This window comes from Phasianus colchicus, chromosome 4 (genome assembly GCF_987193195.1).
Source record: "Phasianus colchicus chromosome 4, bPhaCol1.hap1.1, whole genome shotgun sequence".
NCBI classification, from domain to species: domain Eukaryota; kingdom Metazoa; phylum Chordata; class Aves; order Galliformes; family Phasianidae; genus Phasianus; species Phasianus colchicus.
Window position 1 is genome coordinate 10391082 of NC_143439.1, and position 18378 is coordinate 10409459.

The window sequence follows — 18378 nt, forward strand, 5'->3', positions numbered from 1 at the left end:
TCCCGCCAGGAAATGGCCACCAACATATAAAATTCAGTTGGAAACACTCTGATCAAATTCAGACTAAGTCAGTTTCATTACTTGCCGTGTTTAATTATGCTGTGCTTCAAAGTCTGATGTGTGCTGGGAAAAGAGGAAAAAAAGGATTTGTGAGCTGAGCCTCGTTGAAGCACCAGGAAGAGCAACCCTCAGCAGCCTGAACCCCCCTCCTTCACTACTTGTGCCATCTGTGCTCCTCGCAGAATGAGAGCATGCCTCAGCCACACTGATATGGGGAGCAGAGAAGGTAAATAAAGTCACTCATCCACAGCACAATTTTGTGCTTGCCTATATTTGTGTCAGAGCAAAGACAGCTAACTAGGCTGACCTGTTAGGAAAAGGCAGGGGAAATTCTCATCCTTGTTTCTTCTCTGGAATAAACAGATATACACAGGGTCTACAGACACAGAGAGATGTTTCTTGGCACGTCCTAAGCTGCTATTAAAAGTGATTTCTTGGACAACCACAGGTGGAAATTTCCAATCTGTGCAATCACTATGAGGGCAAGCTGGGAGGTGCAAGCTTCCTGAAGAGCTGGGATACCAGAGACAGGTATCCCAGGGATAGGCACAACAGGGATGGGTATACTGGGCCACAGAAAATCTCCTGGAGATCTTCCCTCTGTTGGAGATCAAACTCTAGGACTCACTCAGTTCCTTCACAAACTTCAGCCTACCCAACAGCACTAACTTAGTGTTTTAGAAGGAATACTTTTTATCTGCCAGGTTCAGATGTCACTCTGATGTGCCAAAGGTGAACCCTAAGTAGTTCTGGTTTATTTCTGGTAATAATAAGATGTCCTTTGAAATGTGACTTGTCAAAAGTATATTAAAGTGGCTCTTAAGCAAAAGCTATGTGATCCAGATTTGTGTAACTGCCACCATGTGCTATTTCAGGGAGTCAGTTTTCTGTTAGATGGTCTTCAATTTCTATTAAAAGCTGCAAGACTTGGTATAATGTTTTTATTTCTGATTTGCTCATCTTACTGGTTTTCATTCTAAGTCATCAATACACAATCAATAAAATACACAGCAGCTACGTATATAAAGAAACTGAATAAAAAGAACTGCAAAAGTATTCACTTCTTCCAGAGCTGCAACAGAAGACATATAAGCAAACATGATTTCTCTAGTACTGATGGCCAAAATTTCAAGATATCTTTCTGATGTGAATACAAATTCCTAACAGATTTGCTTTCTATTATTTGCAGGTTTCTAAATTTCATTGGGTTGCCTTATAGATCTGTAGTTTTTACATCTGAAAGTGTTCTCTTATTGCTGTTTGTACAAAGCCAAGAATGCTTCTTCTAAAGAAAGGAAATTTTCTACAGCTGGATCAATCCAAATAGCGCAACTATGAAATCCAGAAGAGAAAAACATCACTTTCCTCATCCTGTTCAATTTTTCTTTTTCCAAGCAGAAACATAGAACCACATCTTCATATTTTCTCTCTCTAAAACATTTTAATCTATCCCTTTCATGAAAATAAAATTTAAAAAGAGTTATCCTTATTTTGGTTGTGAAACTCCAGAATTTCATTAAGTCTCTTTCTGTGACAAAGAGTAGTTTGGCTAGTACACAGTACATCATTATTTCATTCCTAATCTCCTTACACAGCGGACCCTGCGACTCACATGTTTTTCTAAGTTTCAGAAGCACTTCTTCCACAAGGCCAACAAAGAAATGGCCGGATCTTTCCAGCAAATCTTGCTTAAAGATGGCTGCTGAGAGGCAAGAAGGTGCGCTGCGACTTCATGTGCTCTATATCTGCCATGTGCAACATTTATTTCTGAGTACAAGAAGAGCAGGAAAAATGCAGGCACAAACTCTGCAGTGCTTGTGTTACTGTCCAGTCCACTGGGAATCACAGCCTCTCTGACATTCACCATATTCACTCAGCATCTTCTTCTAGAAAACTCTTGATGGTAACCAAAGAGACAGATATCTGATGCCTTTGAGTAACAGTCAACATTTCAGATACAGATTATTCAAGGTATAAATCATTCCACAAGAGATCTGTGTTTACGTAGTAAACCTCAATACAATGCACGCACTCTAAAGCTGTTAGAAACTTTGCACTGTTGTGTTGCAGTGCACAGGTTTTAATCAAATTTCCAGAGGGAAATAAAAAGGAGAGCCAAAATCTTGTCTCTCCTAAAAATTCCCATGAGCGCGATCAAATCAGTCAGCTATCACACTGAGGGGATGAGGACAGCTTAAGTAGTGTCCAGCAGAAGAATACCTAAAAGGATTGTTCCTTCTCTCTTTAGAGTTCATATCGTTCAGGGGAGGTTGACTTACACAGGGACATCCACAAACTGTTGTTTTCTTTTCTTTCTTTTTTTTTTTTTTTTTTTAAACAAGAAAGCTGGGAGGGACTTTTTATAAGAGCACGCAGCGACAGGATGAAGGGAAATGGCTTTAAACTGGAAGAGGGTAGATAGGGTAGATATAGATTAGACAGCAGGAAGAAATTGTTTACAGTGACAGTGGAACCGTAAAGAACTTGACTGATGAGACACTGGAACAGGTTGCTTAATAAGGCTGTCAATGCCCTCTCCCTGGAAGCAATCAAGGCCAGGCTGGATGGGGTTGTGAGCAACGTGGTCTAGCGGGAGGCGTCCTTGCCTACAGCAAGGGAGTTGGAACTAGATGATCTTAAGGGTCCCTTTCAACCCAAAACATTCTACGAATACACCAGAGAGGCTTGTTAGAAGTTTCTGGCAAACAAAATGTTGGTCTCTTCTGGTCCTATGCAGCTGCCTGACTAGGAAAGTGGCAGGCTGAAAGGAGCCACTCACTGTGAGGAACGTAAATGTCACTCCTTTCCTCCCCTTATGAGCAGGATATGACAAGGAGATACAAGTAGAGGAGCTGTGATAAATACGTAATTTCCTTGATACTATAGTAAAGTCCTTTCTCATCAGAGTGCACTGCACACAGTACAGTATACAGAATATAATGCCGTGACCAACAGAGCTAAATGCGCTCAAGTCCACATGGTAAAATAACAAACATTCCCTGTATCATGGAAATGTGTAAGAAGTACAGCTAGAGGGCAGTTTAAATGGAAGAAGCTGTGATGTCTGTGGAGAATGCTGCAGAGCAATTTGAAGAGTCTCACTGTGCCCATCACAAGCCTCCATGATGTGCAGCTGACAAGATCATGCACAAATGCTGGTAACAGAGAGGGAGAAAGCTATGTGATTAGCTTGTCACAGCGTTCTGTTCATCCATCATTGGCTCAACACAACCAAACTTTGAATCTGTAGAAACAGATGGCATGTAACCATCACTGAATGTGGCAAAAACAAAAGTCAAATGATTTATCCTCAGTAAAAATAGGTGAGTAAGAAAACACTAATAAAAGCAGGCTCAGTGAGCCTGAAATCCCATTAAGGAGCCAAGGAAGATGTCGCAAGGAAACGGGAAAAACTGGGAACAGCCACTTTCCCTGATGAAAATCAGAGTTAAAATAAAAATACGACATCTCAAAGTGACTGAGCAAAAGACTTGCTTTTCCCACAGGGCCTTAAGATGTGAGATGTTAATGGAGTTGAAAAGCAGAGAATGGAATGATTTGAAACGTGGTGCTGGCAAATATCCTTGTGCGACTGCTATGTAGAAGAGTGCTTACATTAGGAGAATTACTTGAAAAAGGTAGGTTCTGTTTCCTGCACTGAGAAGCCCTGGACATGCACTTGGATATATCAGACATAGCCACGGAAATAAGTCTAGCAAGATAAGAGGAGACAACCAGGAGAGGTGAAAGCAATTCACCTGATGAGTATTATTATCAGAAATCTCTGTGCAGCTCACATAGCAAAGTGCCATAGAAAGAGCATAAGGAATGTTTGAGTGACACAAAAGGAAACCAATCCATTATGAAAATACATATAAATGAGAACATAAAATAGTTATTAGAAAGGAGTGCATTACATTATAAGCAGGCTCAGCTCAGGTTGACATATAAACATCAGGTGTTCTCAAATCTACATAACGTGCTAATTTTTTTTTTTTTTTTTAATTTTAGAGAAAGTGCTTTTTCCTTTCATATGCAGTAAATCTAATAGTGCTTCCCTAACAGTATGTTAGCCTTCCCTATATGGATGGTCTCGCAGGATATAAGGGGCCATCTCAGCAGCACTTTGTGTAAGACTTACTCTGCAATCCAGTACCTCCTAATATATGGATCTGTGTAAGTGAACTGAGTAGATGCAAGTCTGACTATCCTTAATGGAGAAAAGCTCTTGGCAACCATGAAGCAAAGGGAAACATACTTGCTCTAAAAATTGATGGAGCCAGCATTTTTCAGTTTCTCACTTCTTAGAGCTCTTTTCCAAAGAATTAAGCATATCTTTTCCAGGCAGTGGAATGTGGATTAAAATGCAGTGTTGCAAGAAATGTCTATCTAGTCCAGGAAAACAGGTTATGTTTTTAGACATATTAGTGAAATAATTATTTATGTAACCCACTTCAAAATATTTTTAGCATCCTGCATTAATTATGAGAAGTTTTAAATATTAGGCCTAGGAAGATCTAACATTTTTCTAAAGGTCTGACCATAAAGGCAACTGAGTTTCACCTAAAACACATTAAAACAGGTATCGATGCATTTAAAAATATTTTTCTTTCCGTCTCTAAATAAATCACTCATAGCTGGCATTGCCTCACCCATGAAGAATTATACTTCCCTTAACAATACTCTGCTTCATGCTGCACAAATCTCAAAACACAAACAATGAAGTTTTATCCCGTGGAGTTTTTCCATCTAAAAGATAAAACAGAAAAACCAGGATACAAGAAAAGATTAATCTGGAAATTCTGTTTGTTCTCATTTCTCCCTCCGCCCTTTCACTGGCTGGATAGTGGTCTGCAAGTCTCTCACATGGTTCCTCCTCCCAGTGCTCACCCGGCAGCGGTTGACTCCTCCTGTCCTGGCAGGCAAGGAGCCTCAAAGGGCTTCTAGATTGAACCTTGTAGAACTGGCTTTGTCACTATGAAAAGATGAGTTTACTGGAACGGAAAAGCCGAAATTAAATAAAAACTCGTGCTTGTCATTAAGAAATCCTGATATAACTTTTGCAGAGCAGAAGCACAATCAATTTATCAACCACATCTGGAAGGTGCTTCGGTTTATGCAGGAGGAAACACTGGAATGCGAACGCAGGCTTGGTTGGGCCATCATAAACTTCAAGAATGTGAATTAAGTGCATTGCAAATCTGTTACCGCATTTTTTCCAGAAACAAGATGAAAACATTTGAAAAACAAAAGTCAAATAAGTCCTTATGGTCAATTAATGCTGTTATGTTATGGTTGAATTTGACTTAATGATCAAAGTGCATCACCGACAGTAAACGATCTCTGGTTTATGTAGTGAGACGTTGATCAGCATTCCACTTCTGATGAAGCCTTTATCAGCAATTTCTTACTTCCCTTAATTGTCTCTCTTCTTTGCTGCACACAACTAGAAACAAATTTACACACATTCCGCTGTTTTCTCTGAACGTTACAAAAGTTGGTAGTAGGGAAATTGCTGGACTTACTTCCTGATTGCAGATGCTGGGATGGAGTCTAGCAATGCAGGACCTTGTGCAGAGACTTACAGTATTCCACAGATAATTGTGGTTTAGCACTGGTTAGCCTCTGCAACTCCTGGAGCAGGACCCTCCTGTTTATCCTTACAGCAGTCACATATGCTTTCAGCAACATGAACTTCAAGGTCTTGCTTTGCCAGAACCCAGGTGTTGCCTGTCCTCCCATAACTCATCTCCAGAGCTGCCAGGCAGATCAGAATGGAAGAATGGACCATTTAGACACTAATTGATAATTATATCATGGTTGCATAATTCTGTCCTGTTTTCTGTTCTTAGTGGACATGCCAAAGTGTTAGGAAGGATCAAAGACCTCACCGATGCTTCCATTAGCAATTCATAGCACTTCTTCTTAAGCCTCTCTCCTAACTTTGTCAAGCATGGGCGTTCACTTCAGTATTACCTGGGCCAGAGCAGAAGCCTGAGGGATGATAAGCCTGAGCCCTGCTACTGCCTCTAGAGGTTCTCCCCTAACATCTAGCAGTGGTATGAGTGATGCCACCAAGCACCAGATTTCTTTGCAGATTTGTGAAGACCAAATCACCTGGGCACTGTGTGGATGCAAGCGATCAGTTTCTCCTTAAGCACCAAGTAGTAACACTACTTATTCTGAATGAAGAGACTCCAAATTCCTGTGGGCATGCAAGTCTGACTCCTCAGGTTCGCTATTGCAAACTGGGAAGAAATGGATAATGAAGTAAATAAGTATAACACTAGTCTACTGATAATTTTTACTTTTACTTCACTTTTTACTTACTCATGTCCCTTGTCCTGTATTTTTCCTTTTCTTCACATGGTAAACATTTGGGTAATAATTACAGCAGTAGCATGGGTATCACCCTTCTCTATAGAGTGCTTAAGTACTGAAAAATATACCTGAGATACTAGGAAGCTAAAAAAGGTATAGTCTGTTTTGAAAGGCAGCTATCCAGTTCCAGGTGGTTGGTGGGAAAGTTCAGAGCATTCATTCATGATGTGGGTGGTCTGGGCTGAGAGCTGAACCCTGTGCTCTGTGAAGGGAGTGGACTCCTCAGAGGGAGAAAGGTTGAACTTATTGCTCTTCTACTTCATTCTGTTAAGTAAAAGTTAAGCATGGAATATCCACAAAGACAAAGTTGTTGATAGAGCTGGCAATACTTAGTTTTAATTTATTAAAGATATTTAGCAAGACCTTGGGAAAAAAAGGAGGAAATTAATTTTCAAATTGGGAGCGGCTCTGAAGTAAGAGCTCAGCTTTAAAACAATGCTGAATTTTGGAAAATTTGCATCCAAATCTCTTGGGCTGTGGCAAAACTTATTTACTTTTAAAATCTTTGGTTTATATCCCTACAGGCTTCTATATAGACTTAGGGATTTTTTGGAAAGGGGTTGTGGGGAACTATTTGTCTTCCTCTTGTGATGGCTTAATAAAACCCCCAAAATAATGGCATTTTTCAAGTGCTACAGTGGTTCAAATTAGCAAAAACAACATTGTAGCCAATAGTTATAGATTCCAATCCATTACTCATAGGCAAAATACTCCATAATCATATCACTAATTTTGCAAGCAAAGTCTTTTCAACTGTATTTTAGTCTGCTTTGCCATTTCTCTGTCAAAGAGAGGAAATGTTTTTTGCTGTTTTCATTTTCCAAAGAACTGAACTTCTGCACCCTATGGACTGCTTAAGCCTGAGTCTGCGATGGACTTAAGATGGGAGCAGGTGCCTGACTTCTGCAGCTTTGCTGGGAAACACTGGATGAAAGCCTCTGCTAAGGTCACTGAAAAAAAAAAACAAACAACCTGTTGTTAGTGGCACCAATCCCATGCATGACAGCACCATATTTGGCCCATTATACTTTGAAGGTCACCAAAGCAAAGTCACTGAAGACAGCAGACAGAGAAAATGGAGACAAAATTATTCTAGAGGAGCAAGAGAATAACAAAGCAACTTTGCCATCCACTGAACTTGTAATACACCCTTACAGAGTCAGCTGTAATTGCTCAAGAAGATTTAGCTTACTTGAGGCAAGTTCATATGGATGTTTGTATCCCTATCAATCAGGAGCCTGTTACTTCAGATTCAGAGATTGTACAGGAGACCTGAAACTGGCTTTAGGCTTGTCTGCTTCGCAATGCTATCAGGCTTCATGCTGTGGCAGCCACCAGCTACCAAATGTTCCAAAGCCATCACCTGCATCTTTACAATGCTACTACAGCTTACAGATCTGCAGTGGCTCCCAGAGGGAGGAGATCAAGATCCCACATGCTTTGCTCCTGATGCTAACTACGTATGAGGAAGGGAAAAAAGAAATGAAAGGCACTCAGTGGACAACTGAGAAAAGGCAAACAAAGCAAACAGCAACGAGCAGACAAAGGAAAGTAAACTCGAACAAGAGAGACATATACACATTTTAATGGTGCCAAAGGCCAGAGCAAAATTAGTTCTGGAGAGAAGGAATAGAACAAGCATGCATAGATGCAGGGAGATAATTATTTCTGTTCTAGCTTGAGCTAAAAAGACTGCTGCACATTTGTGTATGCAAAGCTGTTCACTAATTGCTACTGAAAGGTCACAAAAACAAAGAGCAGAGAATTTCTGGACACATAAAGAGACAGAGGATGGGTACTACAAAGCTCAGTTAAAAACCCTAGGTATATTGGGTAAACTCTTAAAAATGGTTTTAAACTAACAACAGCAAAAAAATGCAAAAAAAAATGCAAAAAAAAGGTATATTCCATCTCTGTTGTGAGAATGCTGCAATACTCAGCCATAGAAAAAGGGGACTTAAGCAGGCAGTAGGAGGTTTGTCTCAAACTACTTCATTCTGCTTTGCCAATTTAATTCAGAGTTCAAAAGTATTTCTATGACATAAAAGAGCAAGAGACTCTTATATGAGAGAGACTTGCAATTGGAACTTTATGAGATGTCAAGAAAACAAATTTGGCAAACATTTCAGAGATCAGCAGGGTCTCCAGCTGAGTCACTGAAGAAACTCTAAGCAAGGACTATGGGAACTAACAAGCCCCATTACAAGCTGTGTGTTCTTTGCTAACTTGCTCCGCACGCAAAGGCAGCCTGGAAAAAAATCCATATTTATGAAATCTGAACTCACTTCAGGATCTTTTAATTACAATAATAGCTTGATTAAGATCTAAGTGAAAATATGAAGCTCTAAAATGAGTTATTTTAATAAGTACATAATTTTTCTTTTTGAAGATTTGCTTAGAAAGGAGTTAATCCTCATGGACAAAGGAACACAATGCACATAGGAAAGGCTTTGTGAATAGTTATTCATTTCTTTCATGTTAATGACGTACAAACAATTGTATGGGCCCCACTCACACCATTAAGATGGCAAAATCTAGGTCTGTTAAAGTCAGGTATTGCCAGAATTTAGATTGCCTATGTAACTGCTGTTTGGCTCGCTTCTATGTAAGCATTGTGATAGTATCTTTAGTTTTATTCTTAAAAGCTATTTTTGTACTCTGGAGTCTGATTAAAGTACAGAATCGACTATTCAAAGAGTGTGCTAGCTGTAAGATATTTAGTCTTCACAATTTGGCTAGTGACATACTTATCTAGCATGCAAAACCTACACAGAATCTTTAATTTCTTCTCTATAACACTTTCTGCTACTTCCACTCACTGCACAATGAGGGGGAGCTGCAGGCAGGATAGTGATGAGCCTGTGCCACTGAAGAAAGGTGCCATAATGAGCACAAGAGGACTAAATTAGGGACGCTCATAACAGCACTGAGACTCACATTTTCAAGCGTTCCAAAACTTCCTAAATACATTTAATCTAATTATCTGATTTTGGAAGTTACTTCTTGTCATTTTATGTCTGAAGACCCAGTCCTATAAAGAACAGGGCTGAATTTTAATATGCCCCACTACAGTACAATGAAGCAGGAGACAACCTATGATAGGGACAGTTCTTTCTCTAAACATGTACATCGTGTGAAAGTGATGGAGCAGAAGAAATTGTCATTAGGACACTTAACCTGAATCTCTCATCTCCCAGAAGATGATGTGTGTTTCCACAGCTCCAAGCAGAATAAGTGCCTGGGACCACAGCTTCCCAAACAACTAAGCTGGACCAAAGTGTCACTGAAAAGGAGGATTTGCTCTCTCTTTGATCTCACTCCTTCTCCTCCAACCTCCCGGCCACTTGATAACAGACCTGGTCCTCATGCTGGCTGTCCCACCTGCCTTGAACCAAATCAGCTCATTCCCTGGTGCAGCAATCATTTTCTGCAAGGTTTGTGAATTTGGGCAAAGCATGAAGGTGCCGGAGCTGGCACAAAATGAACCAGAAGAGGAGCACGGCCAGGAGGAGAGAGAAGGGGAGAAGCAGCAGCAGACCTTCTTCTTCCTTAGCTGGGAGTTGTTCAGCCAGGTTGTTCTCCCAGCTTCATCCGGAGCCTTTGATTCTGCCATTTTATGAAGGGAAGTGGGAAATGGAGAGCTTAAGTGAGCATGTGCCTTAGCCAGAGCTGAGCAGAAGCACGCGAGAGGTGGAAAAGATACTTCTGTTTCCAAGGTGCTCTCTCTGCTCAACTTTCAGAGGCTTCCCATGCACAAAGGGAGAACCACAGCTTTCCCAGAAAGGTCAAAAGACGTTTTTACAGCAGGAAAGATTTGGCAATCTAAATACAGGGTTACTCCCAACGAGTAAGTACTTTCTTCTGAAATAACATGCTCCAGCCCATAGTTTCCAGGAGATGTCTGAGTCCTCAGAGTGTGAAAAGAACGAGGACATCTCCCATTTCTGTAACTCAGGTGGATAAACAAGCAGTCTCTGACGGTCATTGAACTGTGCTGCATTTTGCTTGCTGGCCCACTGATGTGAGATTTCACCTCACTTTGCCTTATCAGGCTGCCTGATTCAGAAAGCAATGCTACCTGTGAAGTTATTTGATACTTCTAGAGATTTACATGTTTGGATTTCAGGCAACGACTTCTATAAGACATGATATGTTGTCACTTGTGTCACATAAACTCATATTTATAAGGATTTATTTCTTGGTCATCTCAGAAGGAAATGATCTAATTACAGACTAATACAGTAGGATCATTATTAGGTTAGCTGCCCAAGCTTTCTCATTAGACGACCCCCTGCTTTCTGCACTGATTTTGCTAGATTAACTCCTTGACTTGGTTTCTTTCATCCCGCGAGGCTTCCTCCGATTTTTTATAACAAAAAATTCTGCCTTAAAACATATCAATTTCCAACAATACGGATGAAAAGAAACATTATGTTTTCCTGATGCTAAGTCTTCCATACACGTAGCTTTGACCAGGGACTGGAAATGTGGGGTGGGGAGTATGGGGCTGTTAAGGGGGGGTCATCCTTTGAAAATCAACTGAAATTTCAGACTGTAGCACATGTCTGGAAGAACTGCACTGTGCATATGTTCAGCAGAGACTTGCCAGAACTTCGCAAGGCAGCTCGTCAGAGATTCAGTATGCAATAAGCACGTCAGACCTCATAAGGCTTTTCTGTGGCAGGAAGGTTTATAACCTAATACCACTAATAACTGCTCCTTCAGATCAAGTTGCAGGTCTGTGCAGCACATTTACAGTTTCTAGCAGGCTGATAAATCCTCTTATTGTCAGCACAATTACACAGTTGAGTTTTCCTTGTTTGCATCTTTCATAAGCTTATAGGAGTTGGTGTAAAACATCTACTTGAAAAAACATTCAGTACAAAGGCCAAAGTGAGTCTTATTAGCCCCATTATACAAACATATTTCAGTATCAGTTTAGTAATTCTGTGGGAAGGACTTCTCTTGATCTTTTATATAAACATACAATCATATGAAATGATGAACACATTTTGCTTTGAAAGAGTATAACCACTACTTGCACAATAATTGTAGTAAAGACATTACCTTGACACAAAAATTATAATGTTTTGAAGGTGAGGTTAAACCTTTCGTTGTCATGCATTATACAACAGTTAATACCTCTCACTTCAGGAAAACTGAAGTCTAGCTGCAGAAATCCTCACTACACTCTGAATTCAGGCGCTGGAAAAAATGGATGACCACTAGATGTAATGTTAGCCACGCAGTACTAAAAAATAAGCAAGGAAATAAAATACATACGATTTCCCTTAATGCTATTAAGCCATTCTAAGAAACAACACCAGTCATAATTAAGATAAACACAACATCAGTGCACATATGGTTTGTGCTTTTATCAAGGGGTCTCAGGCCCTCCTCTCCTAACAAATGAGCGTACGTGTTATAGTTGGGAAGAAAAATGACTAAGTTAAATATACTCTGGCTGCCTTAACTCAGAATTTCCTTGTTTTTATGGATTTATGTTAAATCCCTAAGGTTATTTTAAAATTGTTTTCAGTGTTATTTTATCATTAATCTTATTATCATCCAAAAAACCTGGCTGCAAATGCTTGCTTTGAGGATTGGCAAACACATTTGTACAGCTTGAAACAATTTACTGAAAACATGTTGCTTACATAAGAGAACATGCTGTCTTCAAATTCTGTCAGTAAGAAATGCTCATTTCTTGAATTTCCTTTCTATTTATGGATTGTGAAGATAGCAGAAATACAACTCCAAGCACACCTATTGCTATCACCTAATTTTAACACCTTGAGAGAACGGACCTTTCTCATCCATGCATCATTTTGCAAGGTTTTCCTAGAGGTGGCACCAAAAAAATGCCAGCCTAAATAAGAGAGGTTTTCAAAACATGAAACTTGTTTACAAGTCACGCTGTAAACTAGTAAAGGATAGTTTAATAACAAGAGGGATGACAGTCCCAATTCAACAAAACAATCACGATTTGGCCAGATATTTAGTGAGCATAGCAGTTACAATGATGAAGATTTACAGTAATACATTTCCCTACCTTTTTTCCCCATATACCTACTCTGACTACAGTACTTCAGTCACTGGTAGATTTCTGTAACTTACTGCAATGAAATACAATTACCTTCGCCGTTTTATAACTCACCTGAGCAGTAAGACTTCCTTCAAAGAAGACAAAATTTCTACTTTGTCCTGTGCAGTGTAAGCATAACAACTCAGATCTCATCACCCACCATTACCAGCAGGTGCATGTGTGGCTAGGATAGCTTTGGACTTTCTCTGGTGGGCAGATGGGGCACAAAAACAACAAACAAATCTGACCATTCTAGATTTTTTCAAGTAAATCTTCATTTTACAACAACGTGTTTCAGATGCCACTTTTAGTAGACACCACTGTTAATATTATTGCCATTTTTGAGGGCTTTAAGATAATAATGAGATTTTCTTCTGCTATTTCCGTCAGCAGCAAACGCAGAGGATTCTGCCTCTTTCTACTACTTTCATGGCCTTTTGCTGATTAAGTACCTTGTCATGTTTCACCTAAGAACACAGAAGCCAGGAGCGTTTCATGCTTTCTTCTGCTTTCATCACACCGGACAAAGGAAATAGGAAAAAAGAAAAACTCTGCAGTTTGCAACATGCACAAGTACCATAAAATCTCAAAGTTTTCAAGAAAAGTTCAGTCCTCAGAGCATCTTCCAGAAGAACTGTACAATCTACGAACGTACGGATGTTAGAGTTATGAGATATACCAGTGAGCTTGGCTACGCAGTTATTATACCAAAGCAGAACAGATAGGATGCTTACCCAAATCCCAGGCTCACTATGAAACTCCAGCAGAGCAGATCTCCAGAAGAGATCTTTCCCCCCGTAGTCAGCTCTTAAATGGGTTTAGGAGAGGTGCATCCAGGTCCCACCTCTTCCTGCAGCACAGGTGAATTGCCTTCACCTGTGGTCCCAGGGCTGACTTATTGCTCGCCTCAGGTGATCAATCAGAGGTTCAGGCCCCAATTCAGCAGTTCCCATACAGGCACAAAAGCAATCTATTGGCTTCAGCAGCAAAATTTTGCTATGACACTTCTAGGTCGAGGTTTTGAAAATGTTAAAGTCTCAATTTCTGTAAATCTAAAAGGTTAGGTAATAAGTTTTGCCTGTGTATCTACCTGCACTTAAATGATACACAGGTTCAAACTGAAATTCCTTTCTAGGCTAAAGAGTAGGAAAAGCAGCTTGCATATAGGTAGCTGGCTTGCTCAGGAACTCAGCTGGAATCCCATATTTCCAGCTCACTTCCCCATGTGGTTACAAAATTCTGGATCACAACAGCTGGACCTAAAGCCTTGCAATCCAACCTGACTGTCCTCCACTATTTTTTTCTTTAACATCCAATTTCAAATGAGGAGAGTGACGTAAGTGCTTAGGCATTCAGAATAACTTCATTCTAAAATTAAATATAGCTGTTCTTCAAAAAATTGAACTTTGGTAACGTTAGATAGAAAAGATCCCAGAGGCCACAAGCATGCATAACTTACAATTGCAGTTACACTTCAAAGGTCCATCCTTTACACCCACACCAAGGTCTATTTTACTGCAATTCTTTTCTAAAAAACTAATTGCCTGCTGAGCTTTATATAATCAATTTACACTTTCCCCTTTATTCTTCATGAGACAGCGGACACAGCATTGAGAGCACAACTGCTGGTTTCACCAGCACTGATGCAGTTTTGGTCAGCTTACTTGATCCCAGTTTCCCAGGGATGCTGGGTGTGTGCAGTAATTTTTCTTCTGTTTCATCTTGCTGTGGACGTTTAACCACAGTTTACTTTAGGTCTAACTCAGCAGCTGCCACCGGGTAACTCTCCCTTGCTCAGATCAATCACAGAGGAGTTGATGCTTTTGTCAGACGTTTTGTATAGACACAGCATAGCCACTGGCAAAGCTTCTGCAGCTCAACTTGCACAGTATGTGCTGCTTCTAGCACCCGAGCAAGCCCTGCACATGTGTGTGTGTCTTTTTGCCTCAGAGCCCTAAAACACAAGTCAGCTTTGTGCAGCTGTGCTTGTGTTCTACTGAATTGCCTTCTGGTTCCTCACAACATGGCTTTTTCCTGCATCCACCACAGGAGGGGTATGCACAGCCTCAGCCCCGTGCTGTCACACCGCAGAATGGCTTTGAGTTGTAAGTTACAGGTGCCACATCTTAGAACACAAATTGATCCAGACAGGTAAGAGGTTCTGAAAGGAGAGATCAGATTTGTATTTCTGGTACTTCCCCTTTCCTATTCCTCCCATTCCTGTATTTTTTTTTCTATTGAACAGCTCACTAAAGAATCCAAGAAACCTTTCATGGAATCCAAAGAAAACCTTCAGCCATACATTATTAAGTTGTTCATCTACAAGGCATTAAGAGCATCATGAGAACATGATTATCAAAAAATAAGCATTAACTGGTGCTTTCAGTAGACCACGCTTAGTCTTAGATGATCCTGGAGCCTTTTCTTACATAGAGATCAGTGGTCAGGCTTTCAGAACTATAAAATGCAATGCTTGGATCAATGGATCACCATTTAGATAATTTGAAGTGTATTTCAGCTTGGCAATATAACACCTAATCCTGCAAAACAACTGATCCAAATTACTATCAGTTAAGCATGGACTGCTTTCTAATCAATTCTTTAAGTTGGTGCTATTCACCGACATGCAGTTACTTTGATACAGGCACTAAAAATACTTCACCTAGATTCTTCTTTAAGGTCAAGCCTGGAAATGTGTTGCAGCCATTTCAGCTTTTATGAGCCTTAGATCTCCCTGAAAGGCCATCTTCCATCTGCCTGTCTGTCCATTCATCCCTCCACCCTGCCCTCCTTCCACTGGCTATAGGGAGGCTTAGTAAATCTGAAGTCCTCAGTAATCTAAATTTGGCAGAGAGAATACTTTTATTCTCTTTATATTCCCAGTTTCTATTTTGTGCTTACAGCAATGTAAAACTCTTGTAGGAAGCCGTCTCACTGTAAAGACCCTAAAGAAAAAGAGACTCAACTAGCTCCTGTTGACCACAGTTTTATTTTTAATCCTTACTAACCACTCTCACAAGTTATTTTATGAACTACCCTAAAGTAAGATAAATTTATAAAAAATATAAATTATACATCTATTCTCCTAAGGTCCAACGGCTTTGTTGTTTATATTCAAATCTTCCTATCTTCAGTACGTTCCTCCAGGGGTGTACAAGCATCACCAGCCACCTTCCCAAAGTGTCATGCAGACTGAACTTGGAGGAGCTCCCTCCTTCCATACCTTCTTCCCCTAATCTGATCCATGCCACGTCCTCCTTGTCCTAATCCTGGGAACCCACCTTAGCTCACTACCCCACAGCAAGCAAGCTGTGAAAGGCTCCACCTCTCCCTTGGCGATGCACCTCTCACAGCCTACAGTTGCCTTGCACCCATTTCACAAGGCAGAAAAAAATACTTGCTGAAATTGGTCTTCTCATCTTCTCCCAAAATGTTTGGACAAAAGGAAATGACAGACCCAGGAAGATATTCTCAGCAGTTTCAAAAATACTGTGAGAAGCTGGGACAGAGGTGAGGATACACGTGTGGAGTAAAAGCCTACGATGCTGAATGGCACGCAGCACCCAGGTAGATTCTGTGGTAAGAGATTGAGCCCCACACCAGAAAGGCTTGGCTTCCCCGGGCTGATTCAGAATGCAATGAGGCATTTTGATCCAGGAGTGAGCAAGCAACCCAAGCATTTCTACTACCTAGATAGCTGACAGCCCAGCAGACTGAAGTGTCCAAGGAAAGGAAATACCTTAAAGAGCCTGTAATGCCAAAGGATTTTTGCAGAATAACACGCAGCGCCCAGAGGGCTCTGTCCTTATTAGCAGCTTTAACTTCTTGTTGTTGTTACTGTATAAAGAACCTCCAGGGCTCAGGATGGTTTCAGGAACGTGCATGCCATACTAATATGCACTCTCCTTCCCTGAAGCCACGTCACCAGCACTGGAGATGAATAGACCAGTAATAATATTTTGGGAAGAACACTGCCAACCCACCCTGCATGTGAACATTTTTCTCACTGGCTTGCCTTGAGGTATTAAAAATTATGACAGAAATGGCTTCTGGGCAATCTTTCCCACCGGATATTGTTAGCCTGTTGTGTTTTTTTTTAACCAATTTTAAGTTGACTTGGACATCGTTTTTCCCTTACTAGGCATGGTTTTGGTTTCAATTAGTGCATTTAGCAATAGCGCTGATAATCTGGAAGCAGATATGAAGGCTTTTACTGCAAATGTATTGCAACATGGATGCGCAGGAAGCCATGCAGCTGCAGTGAGGGAAAATGGGAAGAGGATAACTGTAACTGGTGGGGTACCAAGTGCAAACTAAAGACAATGAAGTAGCTTCACAGAGGTTAATTTCACTCTTCTAATTCCCTTGCTCTGAAACCATGAAGGAGAACCATCACAGACCCCAACTCAGAACAGTGAGCCCCAAGCAATTGAGGCTACCAGGCTTTCCTGAAGCATCTCTGATGGCTGCGTGCGGCCTCTTATTACCTGCGAGCATCGTGAACTCGTGCCACTTCAGCTGCTGGCAGCACCATTCTAGCGTAGCCTAAATATCAAAATACAACAAAAGGGGGAAGGAGAAAGCTTTACTGCATGTGAACACAGATCAAAACAATCCTTTACGACCATGAGGGCTTGAGAATACAACAGCTTTCAATGAGACGTAACTGATGAATGATTAATGGGCTATTCATGTAAAACTACTACGCATGATTAAGTCTCATCTTGATAAATCAGCTCAAATTTCACTAGTAACAGTAATATATGATAAAGCAGGCAACTCCATTCTTGATGGTTATTATTATGGTGCCTTCTGTCTGCTATTGCAAGTTTTAACATCTTCACACATCAGGATGAGATGAAGATACACACATCTCCTTACTGAATTAGATAAGAGGATTCTGCACCCTTGATTTAACAGGCAGGATGTTGTCTTGTTCTCTTCCACACGCTCCTGCAGTTTTGTGGAAGTAATGAATACACAGGACAAAAACTGAGGCAGGATGACACGACAGCCTGTCAAGAGGCATCCCATTCTCCTGTGGCATGATCTTCTACTCAACCTGTTTCTATCACTCCTCAGCTCTGCAGGTCGTTCCCCCCCCCATGGTGCTGACACCAGTACTTGTCCCATTGCAAAACAGGTCAATGTAATTCACTATGCCAGCAAACTCAAAAATATTAAGTTAAAAAAAAAAAGCAACAAGAAAGCCAACACCCTGTAGGAACACAGAACAGAAATACAATTTAAGTACTTCAGTCTGCCTTTACAGTCAGAACCTCAACAGTACAGTGGTAAAGCAGTGGCACAGCTGCCCAGAGAGGTTGTAAGCACCCCAAGCCTGGAGAAGCTCAAGGTCAGGCTGGATGGGTCCCTAGGCAGCCTGATTTGGTGAGTCGGAGCCCCACCCATAGCAGGGGGTAGGAATTAGATGGTCTTCAAGGTCTCTTCAAACCCGACCCATTCTATGCTTGAAGTTTCCTTCAAATACAGTCATGAGCACTAAAGCCAGCTCAAGGCAAAAATGATGCGAGATCATGCTCTTCTCAAAACTACAAGCTTAGTCGGCACATCTACCTCTGAAACTTAAGACTCTAGGACACATTTGTGGATTTACAAGTCATTAACAGTATCAATTAGTCTGGCTCCTACTGTGGGTTTGCCTCATTAGCTCCTACACAGAAGTAATCCTCCACATCTTCTCTGTGCTGCTCAGTACCCATTTGTGGAAAGGGCTGAACATTGCATCACACATTTTAAAAACTTCTGTCTTGAAGATAAGAACTAATTTGGTTGCCATGATGTACTGATGAGCTCATGCCTTCTGAAACAGAAATGGGTTCTGCTTAGCA

At 40.7% G+C, this 18378-nt stretch overlaps 1 protein-coding gene across 1 annotated transcript in view; it reads right to left on the reverse strand.

The window, feature by feature from the left end:
* Window positions 1-3777: 3777 nt before the first annotated feature.
* The window catches only part of USP38 (ubiquitin specific peptidase 38), a 44681-nt gene continuing 30080 nt past the window's right edge, over window positions 3778-18378 (reverse strand). The window contains exons 11-14 of the mRNA XM_031588830.2: window positions 17014-17071; window positions 7284-7391; window positions 6391-6705; window positions 3778-6308 (exon numbers count right to left, since the gene is read on the reverse strand). The gene's annotated coding sequence lies outside the window, so the exon portion shown is untranslated. The remainder of the gene's footprint in view (window positions 6309-6390; window positions 6706-7283; window positions 7392-17013; window positions 17072-18378) is intronic.